This window comes from Rhincodon typus, chromosome 8, assembly GCF_021869965.1.
Source record: "Rhincodon typus isolate 14 chromosome 8, sRhiTyp1.1, whole genome shotgun sequence".
Classification (NCBI taxonomy): Eukaryota; Metazoa; Chordata; class Chondrichthyes; order Orectolobiformes; family Rhincodontidae; genus Rhincodon; species Rhincodon typus.
In genome coordinates this window covers 4955008-4968288 of record NC_063339.1, presented here as the reverse complement: position 1 = coordinate 4968288, position 13281 = coordinate 4955008, and the positions used below count along the sequence as shown (strand labels likewise).

The 13281-nt window shown below is 42.5% G+C and overlaps 1 protein-coding gene across 1 annotated transcript in view; it reads right to left on the bottom strand.

The window, feature by feature from the left end:
- The window catches only part of LOC109910718 (endoribonuclease Dicer-like), a 58292-nt gene extending 45277 nt beyond the window's left edge, over positions 1–13015 (bottom strand). Inside the window, exons 1-2 of the mRNA XM_048599941.1 lie at positions 12954–13015; positions 3877–3976 (exon numbers count right to left, since the gene is read on the bottom strand). The gene's annotated coding sequence lies outside the window, so the exon portion shown is untranslated. The remainder of the gene's footprint in view (positions 1–3876; positions 3977–12953) is intronic.
- Positions 13016–13281: the final 266 nt, after the last annotated feature.

The following is a 13281-nucleotide window of genomic DNA, read 5'->3' as shown; positions in this document are numbered from 1 at the left end:
AGCCGAACTCGTCCTCACACTCAACAACTTCTCTTTCAATTCCTCCCACTTCCTACAGACAAAGGGGGTAGCCATGGGTACCCGCATGGGCCCAAGCTACGCCTGCCTCTTTGTAGGTTACGTGGAACAATCCCTCTTCCGTACCTACACCGGCCCTAAACCCCACCTCTTCCTCCGTTACATTGATGACTGTATCGGCGCCGCCTCGTGCTCCCACGAGGAGCTCGAACAGTTCATACACTTCACTAACACCTTCCACCCCAACCTTAAGTTTACCTGGACCATCTCTAACACCTCTCTCCCCTTCCTGGACCTCTCTGTCTCCATATCGGGCAACCACCTAGAAACCGATATTCATTTCAAGCCCACCGACTCCCACAGCTACCTAGAATACTCCTCCTCCCACCCACCTTCCTGCAAAAATGCGATCCCCTATTCCCAATTCCTTCGCCTCCGCCGCATCTGCTCCCAGGATGAGGCATTCCACTCCCGTACATCTCAGTTGTCCTCATTTTTCAAAGACCGTAACTTGCCCCACCTCAGTGGTCGAGAACGCCCTCAACCGTGTCTCCCACATCTCCCGCAACTCATCCCTCACACCCCGTCCACGCAATAAGAACCAAAAAAGAATCCCCCTCGTCCTCACGTACCACCCCACCAGCCTCCCGGATCTAACGCATCATCCTCCGACACTTCCGCCATCTGCAATCCGACCCCACCACCAAAGACATCTTTCCCTCCCCACCCTTATCTGCTTTCCGGAGGGACCGCTCTCTTCGTGACTCCCTTGTCCGCTCCACACACCCCTCCAGCTCCACCACACCCGGCACTTTTCCCTGCAACCGCAGGAAGTGCTACACCTGCCCCCATGTCTCCTCCCTCACCCCCATCCCAGTACCCAAGAAGACTTTCCACATCAAGCAGGTGTTCACCTGCACATCTGCCAATGTGGTATACTGCATCCGCTGTACCCGATGTGGCTTCCTCTACATCGGGGAAACCAAGCGGAGGCTCGGGGACCGCTTTGCAGAACACCTACGCTCGGTTCGCAATAAACAACTGCACCTCCCAGTCGTGAACCATTTCAACTCCCCCTCCCATTCCTCAGACGACATGTCCATCCTGGGCCTCCTGCAGTGCCACAACGATGCCACCCGAAGGTTGCAGGAACAGCAACTCATATTCCGCTTGGGAACCCTGCAGCCCAATGGTATCAATGTGGATTTCACAAGCTTCAAAATCTCCCCTTCCCCTACCGCATCCCAAAACCAGTCCAGCTCGTCCCTGCCTCCCTAACCTGTTCTTCCTCCCACCTATCCCCTCCTCCCACCTCAAGCCACACCTCCCATCTCCTACCGACTAACCTCATCCCGCCCCCTTGACCTGTCCGTCCTCCCTGGACTGACCTATCCTCTCCCTAACTCCCCACCTACACTCACCTTTACTGGCCCCATCCCCACCTCTTCGACCTGTTTGTTTCTTCTCCACCTATCCTCTCCTCTATCCATCTTCTATCCGCCTCCAACTCTCTCCCTATTTATTTCAGAACCCCCTTCCCCTCCCCCATTTCTGATGAAGGGTCTAGGCCCGAAACGTCAGCCTCTCTGCTCCTATGATGCTGCTTGGCCTGCTGTGTTCATCCAGCCCTGCACCTTGTTGTCTCGCATTCTCCAGCATCTACAGTTCCTACTATCTCCAAAACACAATTTAACCTGTTTCTCAATTCTATCCTAAAACACAGACTTGAATCTAGACAAACTACCAATATCAAATCTGAAAGTTCTACGCATATGATTTTCTGGAGTTTGTGTCCTGTAAATTGTGAAATCGTCTTAAATGATACTCAAAGATGAGAGCTTACATCCTCCCAACTTGTATTAACCTGCAAATTTTTAAACCAAGCAATCTCTGTCTGCAAGTTTTCATAAACTAAAAACTTTTCTCCTGAGGTGGTTGTTTCCTCAGAACTGCTTTAAAAATAACTTTTCTTGGAGAGGGACCAGATTTAGTTTTGAACTCAATCAGGCCTCCCTGAACTGCAATAAAAACTGTCAATTGCTGGGTTTTCTATGCTAAAACTCATTCGTTATTTTGAAATGAAAAGAAAAAGGCCTCCATCTCCTTTACCTGTCGTAACCCATCAGTGTAAACAATTTTCCATTGACACTCCAAGTGTCTACAGTCACTGTATTAGGGCATTTTTTTAAAAACAATGTCAGATTCTTCTTCTGGAACAAAGTCTTCTCAAAAGTAATCCAAAATCCAAATGCTAAAAATGGAATATAATTTATAATTAAGACCTCATTTAATTCAGATTGTAAACACTTCCTGTCATTATTATAATAAAGCTAGCTCCCTTATCCGAGAAACAGGCTCTTATTTCACTTCCTCTATGAATCAATAGATCAGCTCCCAACAAAGTGACAGGGTTGGACAGAATCAGCATGGATTTACAAAAGGGAAATCATGCTTCACAAATCTTAGAATTTCAAGCTTGTAACTAGTAGAGCCAATAAGGACAAACCAGTGGATGTGATTTATTTTGATTTTCAGAAGGCTTTTCATAAAGTCCCACGCAAGAGATTAACATGTAAAATTAAAGCACGTGAGATTGAGAGTCGAGTACTAACTGGGTGACAGACAGAAAAAAGGGGTCTCATTCCAAGTGGCAGCCAGTAACCAGAGAAGTGCCAAAAAGGATTAGTGCTTAGACCCCAGCTGTCACAATATAGATTAATAACTTGGGGGAACTAAATGTAGCATCTCCAAATATGCAAATGACAAAGCTGGGTGAGAAAGTGAACTGTGAGGAAAACCCAGACATCCTTCAGTGCAAGTTGGACAATGAGGGTGAGCGGGCAAATGCATGGTAGATGAAGTATGAAGTAAATAAATGGGAAGCTATCCATTTTGGTAACAAAAACAGCAAAGGGATCTTCTGAATGGTAATATAATTGAGAAAGTAGGAGCTGCGAGACGTGGGTGTCCTTCATACATAAGTTGCTAAAAGCATGCAGGTGCAGAAGGTGGTGATGGCAGCAAATGAAATGTTGGCCTTCACAGCAAGTGGATTCAAGTACAGGAGCTGGCTTGTCTTATTGCAATTGTACAGGGCCTTGGTGAGACCACTAAATTGTGTGCAGTTTAGATCTCCTTATCTGAGGAAAGATGTTCTGGCTAAGGAGGGAGTACATAGGTTTATCAGACTGATTCCAGAGATGGCAGACTAATGTAAGAAGAAAGACTGGATTGGATGGGAAAGTTTATAAGAATGGGGGGAGGGGTGGTGGGATTAGACAGGGTAAATTCAAGAAGGATGTTCCTTATGGTGTGGAGTCCAGAACCAGGGATCACAGACTAAGGAAACAGGGTAGTTCAGGACTGAGGCAAAACATGGAATGTCTTCAAGGAGTTAAATATAATTCTTAGGGTTAAAGGGATCAAAAAGGGTATGGAGAGAAAGCAGGAACAGGATATAAAGTTGGACGATTAGCCATGATCAAACTCAATGGGGAAAAGAGGTTCAAAGGGCAGAATAGCCTACTCTTATTCCTACTTTCTATGTTTTAATAAAGATTCTCAAGTGTCAAAGTGCAGCTCACAGATGCTGAACACAGCATAATACATTTTAGTAACCTAACACAAATCTGTTTTGGTGCTATTTCAAACCTTGGATCTGTTCTTAGTAGCGTGTTTACTTTGATTCTTCTGTAAGGAGGTCCGCCAGTTATACTCAGGAGTTTATCATAACTGCCCAATTTTTAGCAGCATGGTGAAGTAGGCTCATAATAAGAAAGCGTTGTATTAAATAAGCTGACTAATGAGGTATTCAAATTCTGTTCCTTTAAAACTTTTGATATTTTACCAGGGACTTACAGTTTCAAAGATGTCTACATTTGTCCTGTTTGTATTAAATGTAAGCATCGTGAGATCTGTAAGCTTGGACGTAATCACATCATTGCTTCAGCGTCAATTCCTGATTTGATGGGGAAGAGAAAATAAAAGATTAGGTGGTGGTAAGGGTAAGTAGAAGCGATTTATAAATAACGCATGCTAAAAAGTCACATGTTAAGTAAACCGAACAATTCTCAGTTTTTCAAAATGTTTTTGTCACCTGCAGGGATTATAACATGAAATTGTTAGTTTAAAAGGTTTCACTTTAAAAACAAAAGTACAGTAGTTACAAGACATGGAGAAATGTTCTTGCTGCACACCACATTATCAGTTTCTAGAATTTCACATCTAACCATGTGTACTTCAAGGTGACATACCCAGCAAAGGGAGAGTGCAACAAATGTGAAAACTATAGTAAAAGACTGAAAACACTGGAGAAGTTCAGCACATCTGGCAGCAACTGTGGAGAAAGAAGCAGAGTTGTATTGAGTCTGATCTCTGTTCCGAAGGGTCTTCAGTTCTGAAAGAAGAGCCACAGACTCCAAACATTAACTCACTTTCTCTTGCCACAGATTCTGCCAAACTGCTGAGTTTCTCCAGCACGTTCTGTTTTTATTTCGGATTTCCAGCATCCACAGTATGTTTCTTTTACGAAAACAGAGAAGTGTACTGGAAAGCCTGACTGCACTAGAGTGGGTAGTGGTCCAGCTGGTTTACATCACAAGTTACTAACATAACAGAATGGGCTGGCCATAATCTTTCACTTTTCCCTAGACAGAGGGAAGATGTCAGAGGATTAAATTGTGGCAAATGAGGCACTTTCATTCAACAAAGAGTATGCAAGGTTTCAGGAATAATGGGAGGAGGGAGGGGAATTTCAACAGATACATGAAGAGGTTTGAATTAATTAGGGTGATCCAGCACAGATTTGTAGAAAATCTAGCGAGACATGGCCAGTGTGAAGTGCACAGAAGTCACAAAATGTTTGAACCGCACGCAAGAGAACTTTTCACCCAGTACGTAACAAGCCGAATGGGAGGGTATGTAACCCTAGACATAGCCTCAGGAAGAGGAAGGTGAAGTTGAAGATGTAACAGTGGAGGACCATTTTGAAGACAGTGACCATAATTATGGCAAAGAACAAAGATAGATCAGGAGTAAGTTCTAGACTGGAGAAGAAGATTTTTTTAAACAAGGCCAAGAGGTAACCAGAAGTGGGCTAGATACAGTTATCAGATAGGAAATCATTGACGATTAATGGGAGACATTCAGAGATTCAACAGGCAGTGTAGACACATCCCTACAAAGAGAGGTACTGCCAAATCCATTGCCCCCTTGAAATATAGATGCACACACGACAAGATAAAACAGAAGAAAGCTTAAGACAGAAACAAGGAGCTTAATAGTGTAGAAAGATGACAGTACTGAAAGTAAAAAGGAGTGAAGCGAAAAGAAATTGCAAAAGCAAAGAATGTTTTTCATATCCTATCAGGTAAAATCAAGGAAAACCTAAACATGTTCTGCTAGTACATTAAGAGCAATGGGATGACTTAGAAAATGGAAGGACCTTTTAAAGGGATGTACAAGGTAATCCATGTGTTATGGCACAATATGTGGGAAAGGTTCTTAATAAATATTTTGTTCCTGTCTTCACCAAGGACAGATATGATGCAGACATTCTAGTTAAAAGGGAGTGTGAAATATTGGCTACAATAAGCACAACGAGAGAGGAATGTGTACAAATAGCCAGGGCCGGATGGAATTTATCCCTGGATGTTAAAAGATGCTAGGCAGGATTAATAGTAGATAGTGATTAATAGTGGATAATCCAAGGATAATTCTCTGATCTTTATTAGATGTAGGCAAGGAATCAGAAGACCAAAGGTCTTCAAATTTCTACTATCATTTCAAAAGGGTGAAAGGGATAGGGCAAATAATTATAGGCAGGTCAGTTAGACTTCAGTAGGGGGCAGATTATTGGTATCAATTCTGAGAGACAAGATAAACCGTCACTTAGAAAGGCAAAAAAAATCAATCAGGAATCATCAACATGATTTTTGTTAAGGGAAAAGTTCTGTCTTACTACCTAATATTTTGAAAATTTTGAGGAAGTATAGGAGGACTAGCAGGCTAATGCAATATATATTGTCTATGTGGATCTTAGCAAGGTACTTGACAAGGTCCCACATAGGAGAGTGGTCAGAAAAGTAAAATCCTGTGGTTTAACAAAAGAAACAAAGGGAAATGGATGATGGATGGTGTTTCACAGAGCTTAGCATGAGGGTCCTTGCTGTTGGTATATTTATTAATTATATGGACTTAAATGTGGTATTTTCATTGGGAAATTTGAAGATGACAAAAACTGGCTGTGCAATTGATAGTGAAAGTGATTTCTGCTGTCTCTACAGTGATGTCAATGGCTTGGATGAATGGGTAAAACAAAGCATTAAGCATTTGGAGAGCTAACAATGCAAGGGAATACACAATAAAGAGGATGATACTGAAAGCAGTAGAGGAAATGAGCAGAGTGCCTAAGCACAAGTCCATGAGGGTGTAGGACAAGTGAATAAAGTGGTACATAAAGCACATGGCTAGTTTCCTTTATTGGAACTAGAATAGAATACTGTTACGACTGAGGATGGAGGAGGCACTGTTGCTTCAGTCCCACTGCTCCCACTATTGGAAGAAGAAAGGAATATGGAATTCAAAACACAAAGAGATCAGCCAATGTCACTGAATGGCAAAGAGGCAGAAATGGCCTACTTTTATATGTTTAATTCCTACGTTCAATTCTACAGTTCCCCACAATATTAAAAAAAGGTGACAAATTAAAGACAGAACGACTGAACAGGTTTTAAAAAAAATCTGTCAATCAGGATCTATGGGGCGGCACGGTGGATCAGTGGTTAGCACTGCTGCCTCACAGCGCCGGGGATTTGGGTTCGATTCCACCCTCGGGTAACTGTGTGGAGTTTGCACATTCTCCCAGTGTCTGCCTGGGTTTCCTCCGGGTACTCCGGTTTCCTCCCACAGTCCAAAGATGTGCAGGCTAGGTGGATTGGCCATGCTAAATTGCCAATGGGTAGATTAGGTTGGTTGGGTGGGATGCTCTGTGGGTCGGTGTGGACTTGTTGGGCCGAAGGGCCTGTTTCCACACTGTAGGGGTTCTATGATCTATGATCAATGATTCTATGATCTAAAGAACCAGATTTCTTGACAAACACAATTAATGGTTTATTATTCAATAATTTTCCATAAATAATGATGCAATGATTGTGTATGCTAACCAGTCAGTAATGTAGAAGTATAAAACTTATCAAGTCAGAGATGCACAGCATGAAAACAGGCCCTTCGGTCCAACTCATCCATACCAACCAGATATCACGCACCACCTCCTGCATGAAAAAGATGTCCCTCAGGTCTCTTAAATCTTTCCCCTCTCACCCTAAACCTATGCCCTCTATTTTGGACACTCCCACCCTGGGGAAAAGACCTTGTCTATTTACCCTAACCATGCCCCTCATGATTTTATGGACCTCGATAAGGTCACCCCTCAGCCTCCGACACTCCAGGGAAAATAGCCCCAGCCTATTCAGCCTCTCCCTATAACTCAAACCCTCCAACACTGTCAACATTCTTGTAAATCTTTTCTGAACCTTTCCAAGTTTCACAACGTCCTTCCTATAGCAGGGAGATCAGAATCGCACACAGTATTCCAAACATGGCCTAACCAATGTGCTGTACAGCAGTAACACACCTCCCAACGCCTAACCATTTAAACATCCCTACACGCATATGCTCTCTCTCTCTCCCCCTCTCTTCAGGAACAGGGGAAAAAAGTCTCTGCAATTTAGCTTTCAGAGAAAAAAAATACACTTTGCCTTCAAGAATGACCCATTCGCCAAAGGATGAAGATCCCAAGTCTGTTGCTCTGCCATTTTGACCGATGCGGTCAAACTATAAATCTCACACCCTCCGAAGTCTTGCAAACACAGCTTGCTAAGGAAATGCAATCTTTACAATCACTCTTTCAAAAGAACAAATTGGTTTCACTTATTAAGAGGAATGAAAGTTCAGCTGGGCAGCTTGTTCTTAGTAAACTTTCCTCCAAATAACCAGTTAAAACAAAATACTTTTCAGGCTAGAAACTCTTCAAAACAATCCCAGTAGAGGTATATAGCAAAGCAAGTAGTTATCAATCTGTGATTTAGTGGATTTTTTAAAAAAACGTTTGTTATGGCCACAGTGAACTTTCATGACTACTTTTTAACAAACCATTCCAGGTTTACCCACAAAACTTGTCAAATGAATTCCTTTCTCCACAAACCTTCAAAACTCAAGTCCTCTAAGCAAAATTAAATGCAAAACCCCTTCATAACAAAAGCAGGGACAAAATGTTGTAACTGTATAAAATGAACAGCTTGAATATGTGCAGCTATTTGATTTGATTGATTTCATTGTCACGTGTACCTAAATACAATGAAAAGCTTTGTTTACGAGCAGTACAGGCAGATCACAGCCAGCAAAGGATGTACAGATCAAAAAGGGTTAGAGGCATACAGGTTATGCTGCAGGATACATTATTTGAGGCTACAGTCCATTCAACAGTCTGATAATGGCTGGAAAGAAACTGTTCCCGAAGCTGCTCGTGTGCGTATTCAGGTTTCTGTATCTTCTCCTAACAGAAGAGGAGGTTGGAGGAAGTCATTACTGGAATGCGATGGGTCGTTGATGACGTTGGCTCCCTTTCAGCAGTAGCGAGCCATGTAAATAGAGTCCATGGATGGAGGGTTGGCTTCCGTGATGGTCTGGGCTATACATACAAACTTCTATAGTTTCTTATTGCCCTGGGCAGAGCAGTTGCCATACTAGGCCATTATGTACCTGGACAGTATGCTTTCCACAGTGCATCTGTAGAAGTTGCCAAATTTCCTGAGCAGCCTGAGGAAGAGGAGGCATTGTTGTGCCTTCTTGACTGTCACATCTATGTGGGAAGTCCAAGACAGGTTGACAGTTATCATTACTCTGAGGAACGTGGCGCTCTTCACTCTCTCAACTGCTGTTCCATTGATGTAGATGGGGGCATTTTCTCCTCCCTTCTTTCTGAAGTTGAAGATTAGTTCTTTAGTTTTGCTGACATTGAGAGACAGATTGCTTACATTGCACCACGTCACCAAGCCCTCTATCTCCCTTCTGTATTTTGACTCTATGTTGTTAGATATCTGTCCCATTACGGTGGTGTCACCAGTGAACTTGTAGATGGCATTCATTTGGAAATTGGCAACATTGTCGTAGGTGTACAGGGAGCACAGTAGGGGGCTGAGGATACATCCTTGGGGGTTCCAGCATTGAGTGATGTGGATTTGGTGCCGTTACCTATCCTCACTGATTGCAGCCTATGGATCAGAAAGCCGAGGATCCACTTGCAGAGGGCGATGCTGAGACCAAGGTCACGCAGTTTTGAGATCAGTCTGGAGAGGACAATGGCGAAGGCGGAGTTGTATTCAACGAGCAGGAGTCTGACATAGGTGTCTTTGTTGTCCACATGTCCCACAGATGAATGCAGGGCTAGAGATATGACACCTTCTGTGGATCTGTTACGTCAGTAGGCAAACTCTAGGGGATTGGGGCAGGTTGGGAGACTGGAGTTGATGTGGGCCATGACCAGCCTCTCAAAGCACTTCATGATTATTGAAGTCAGAGCTATTGGGGGGTAGTCATTAAGGCATACTGTATGTGTTTTCTTGGGAACAGGGATGGTGGTGGTCTCTGGTCAGATTACAGGAAGGACTCTAGTGATAGCATGCACAAGGTTAAACAAATTGCTGCCACGGCTTAAGAATAGCGGCTATGAGGAAAGATTACATGGGATACAAGGGTGTTTTCCTTAGAAGAGGTGCCCAAGGAGTGATTTAATTGAGGTGTCCAAAATTATAAGAGGCCTAGATAAGGTCGTGAGGAAAGGCCTGCTTCTCCTGCAGTGGTAGGTCAGTCAGAAGTAACTTTACCTGATGAAGAAGCAGCATGCCGAGGACTTGCGATTTCAAATAAATGCACTACAACCTGGTGTCGTGTGACTTCTGACTTTGTCCCCCAGTCCAACGCAAGCATCTCTGAATCATAAATCTGTGCCTCCCTGGTAATTAAGGTGTTTGGTAGAAGGATTACAGGAGATATGAAGGAAAACATTTTCTCCAGGAGAGTGCTGGAATTCATTTCCTGGATTGCTGATCGAGGCAAAAACTCTGAACTCATTTAAAAAAAGGGACCTAGAATTAGACCCGACATGCTGCAATCTGTAAATCTATGGACAAGGTGCTGGAAGGCGAGATCAAAATTAGCAGCTAGATTTGGTTTCCTTTTATTTGACTATCATAAACGAAAGGATGAATGGCCTCTTTCCGTCTCAAAATTTTTCGAAGATTCTACGGTTCAGATAGCATTTGATGAATCTAACTGCATTTTTTAATGAAATAAGACAGACTGATGGACAGTATAAAATGGGCGTTTTAAAAAAAGCTTTTGACAAAGTACCAGAGAAAAAGCTGGTTAGTACAATTGAGGCTCATGTAATAGGAAGGCCAGTGTACTCTTGGATAAAATACTGGATCATGAATAGACAATAACAAGCTGTGGTAAATGATTGTTTTTCAGGCTTGAGGATGGCGGAAACTGATATTTCTCAAAAAAAAAATCAGTGCTACGACCATTGCTTTACATGATACACACGAATTATTTGAGAGACTGCATATAGATACAATAATGAGGTAATATTTTAAAAGTTGCCATGAAAACTAAGTTTGGAGATGTGGCAATGAGGATGACACTAATCACTGCATCAGGACATGAGCAGGATAGGGTCACTGGACCCGAAATGTTAACGGATTTCTCTTCAGATGCTGCCAGATCTGAACTTTTCCAGCAACTTGTTTTTGCTTCTGATTTACAGCATCTTCAGTTCTTTCAGTTTTTATTTACTAAAAGTCTGTTAGCTTAATATTTGTAAAATGTTACAGTCTATTATAAAGGATGTAACAGTAGGTCATTTAGAAATAAAATAAATAAGCAGACTCAGCATGGCTTCATGAAGGCGATATCATGCCTATCATATTAGAATTCTTAGAGAGGGGATAGGAAACAGGATAGATGAAGAGAAACCAGAAAATGTAATATGTGGATTTTCAGGAGATGGTTGATAAGGTGCCACCTCTAAGGCTACTTAATACGGTGTCAGTGGTAGTATACTAGCATGGATAGACGAGTGGCTAAATAATAGAAGAGGCATTTTCATGAAGACAACCTTTAACTACTGGAATACCACAGGAATCAGTGCTAGGGCCACAATTTTTTATACTGCATATTAATAACTTGAACAACAAAAATGGGTGAGTTGCCAAATGGCAAAAAACACAAGATAGACTGTAGAGGGATACATACAATGTAACTACTTTAAGACACTAAGAAGATCAGATCAACAGAGCTTTTGCGTTACTACTTCCCAGATCCCTGAAGATCACACGATAGCTTATTAGGATAGTTAAGGCAGCAGACTGGACACCTGCATTTTATCAATCATAGCATTGATTATAAAGAATAGGGAGGTCATGTTGGAGCTGAAAAGATTAGGCCACAGCTGGGAGTACTGTGCGCAGTTCTAGTCACTAAACTATGGGAAAGATGATTGCACTGGAAATACAAAGGAGATTCACCAGAATGTTGCCTGGGATGGAGCAATTTCAGCTATGAAGAAAGGCTAGATAAACTCAGGTTGTTTTCTTTGGGGCAGAGAAGGTTGAGGAGGGACCTGACAGGGGGGGATAAGATTATGAGGGGCATGTATAGGGTGAATAGAAAGCAGCTTAGTGAAGGGTCAATAATGAGGGGGCATAATTTTAAAAAGAAAGGTAGGAGGTTTAGCAAGGATTTCAAGAAAAACGGTTTCACCCAGACAGTGATGAGAGTCTGAACACACTGCCTGGGAGGGTAGTTGAGACAAGAAACCCCACTACCTCTAAACAGTAGATGGGATGAGCACTTGAACTGTCATATTTTTCGCAAGACAGACTCAACGGGCCTAAGGACCTCTTCTGTACTGTACGATTCATTGTTCCAAACAGTGGGCAAAAGAAGAAACTTGACAAGATGGTATATAAAATGGGAAAACGTGAGGTTATGCACTTTGGCAGTAAAAGTAGAACAGCTGCAGAATGTTGCAACATGGACTTATTTGGGGGTCCTTGTACATTAATTAAAACATCCTAGCAACCAAGTTCAGCAGGTCAAGGTAAATGGGAAGGTAAATGGACCTCTGGCCTTTATTTGAAAATGAATAGAGTATAAAAAAAGCACTAAATTGGACCACACTTGGAATATTGTGAACGGTTCTGCTCTCCTTATCCAAAGCGATACACTGACACTGCAGGCAGTCCTGGGAAGAGTCACGAATTTGATCCTGGATAAGGAGCAATTGCCTTCTAAGAAAATGTTGAGTAGGTTGAGCTTATGCTCATCAGGAGTTTAGTAGCAGTAAAGGGGGCCTTATTAAAACATACAAGATTCTTAGAGGGCTTGACAGGCGAGATGTGGAGAGGCTGATAACCCCTTCTGGGAAAGTCCAGGATCAGAGGGCAGAATCACTATGAGTTGCCCATTTTGACAGAAATAAGGAGGCTTTCTTCAAGGAAGGTACTGAAATTTTGAAATTCTGAAATGAAGGGGGCTGTCAAAGCTGGGTCAGTAAGTACATTCAATGCTGAGATAGACAGATTTTTAGTCAGTAAGAGAATCAAGGCTTGTGGGGCAACATCAGGAAAGTGAAGTTGAGGATGATCAGATCAGCCATGATCACACACAATGGAAGAGTAGACAGGTCAGGCCAAACAGCCCATTTCTGCTTGTGTCTTCCAGTCTTTTAAATTTCAAAGTTCAAAACTGGAATAGTGCTCTTGGTGCTTCACCATTCAACAAAACAATGTACACATTTCAGACCAACTGATATTTCAAATACCAACAATAGCAATTAAAGCCTACAGTTAATTTGTCAGTTGCTGTCAACATACCTCGAACACTGATGCTTTGCTGGTTTGAGTCCAAGGCAGAGTTTCTTTGAGCAGGAATAGCCTAAGAAAATTAAAAATAAACGTTATTCATCGCTCCCACTGAGGAGCTGTCTTGATGCTGTGGATGCTATTTCTTCAGAATGTACAAAACATGTTCATAAGCCAAGTTACCACATTTGTTAGCTTGGACAAGAGGCAGCTTTTGATGACACAAGAAAGATCATAAATAAGAGGAGGAGGACATTCATACTCTCAAGCCTGCACCACCTCCACATTTCTGCCTGGTGCAAAGAACAAAAGGGAAAGTATGTCTCAACCATGGCTCATG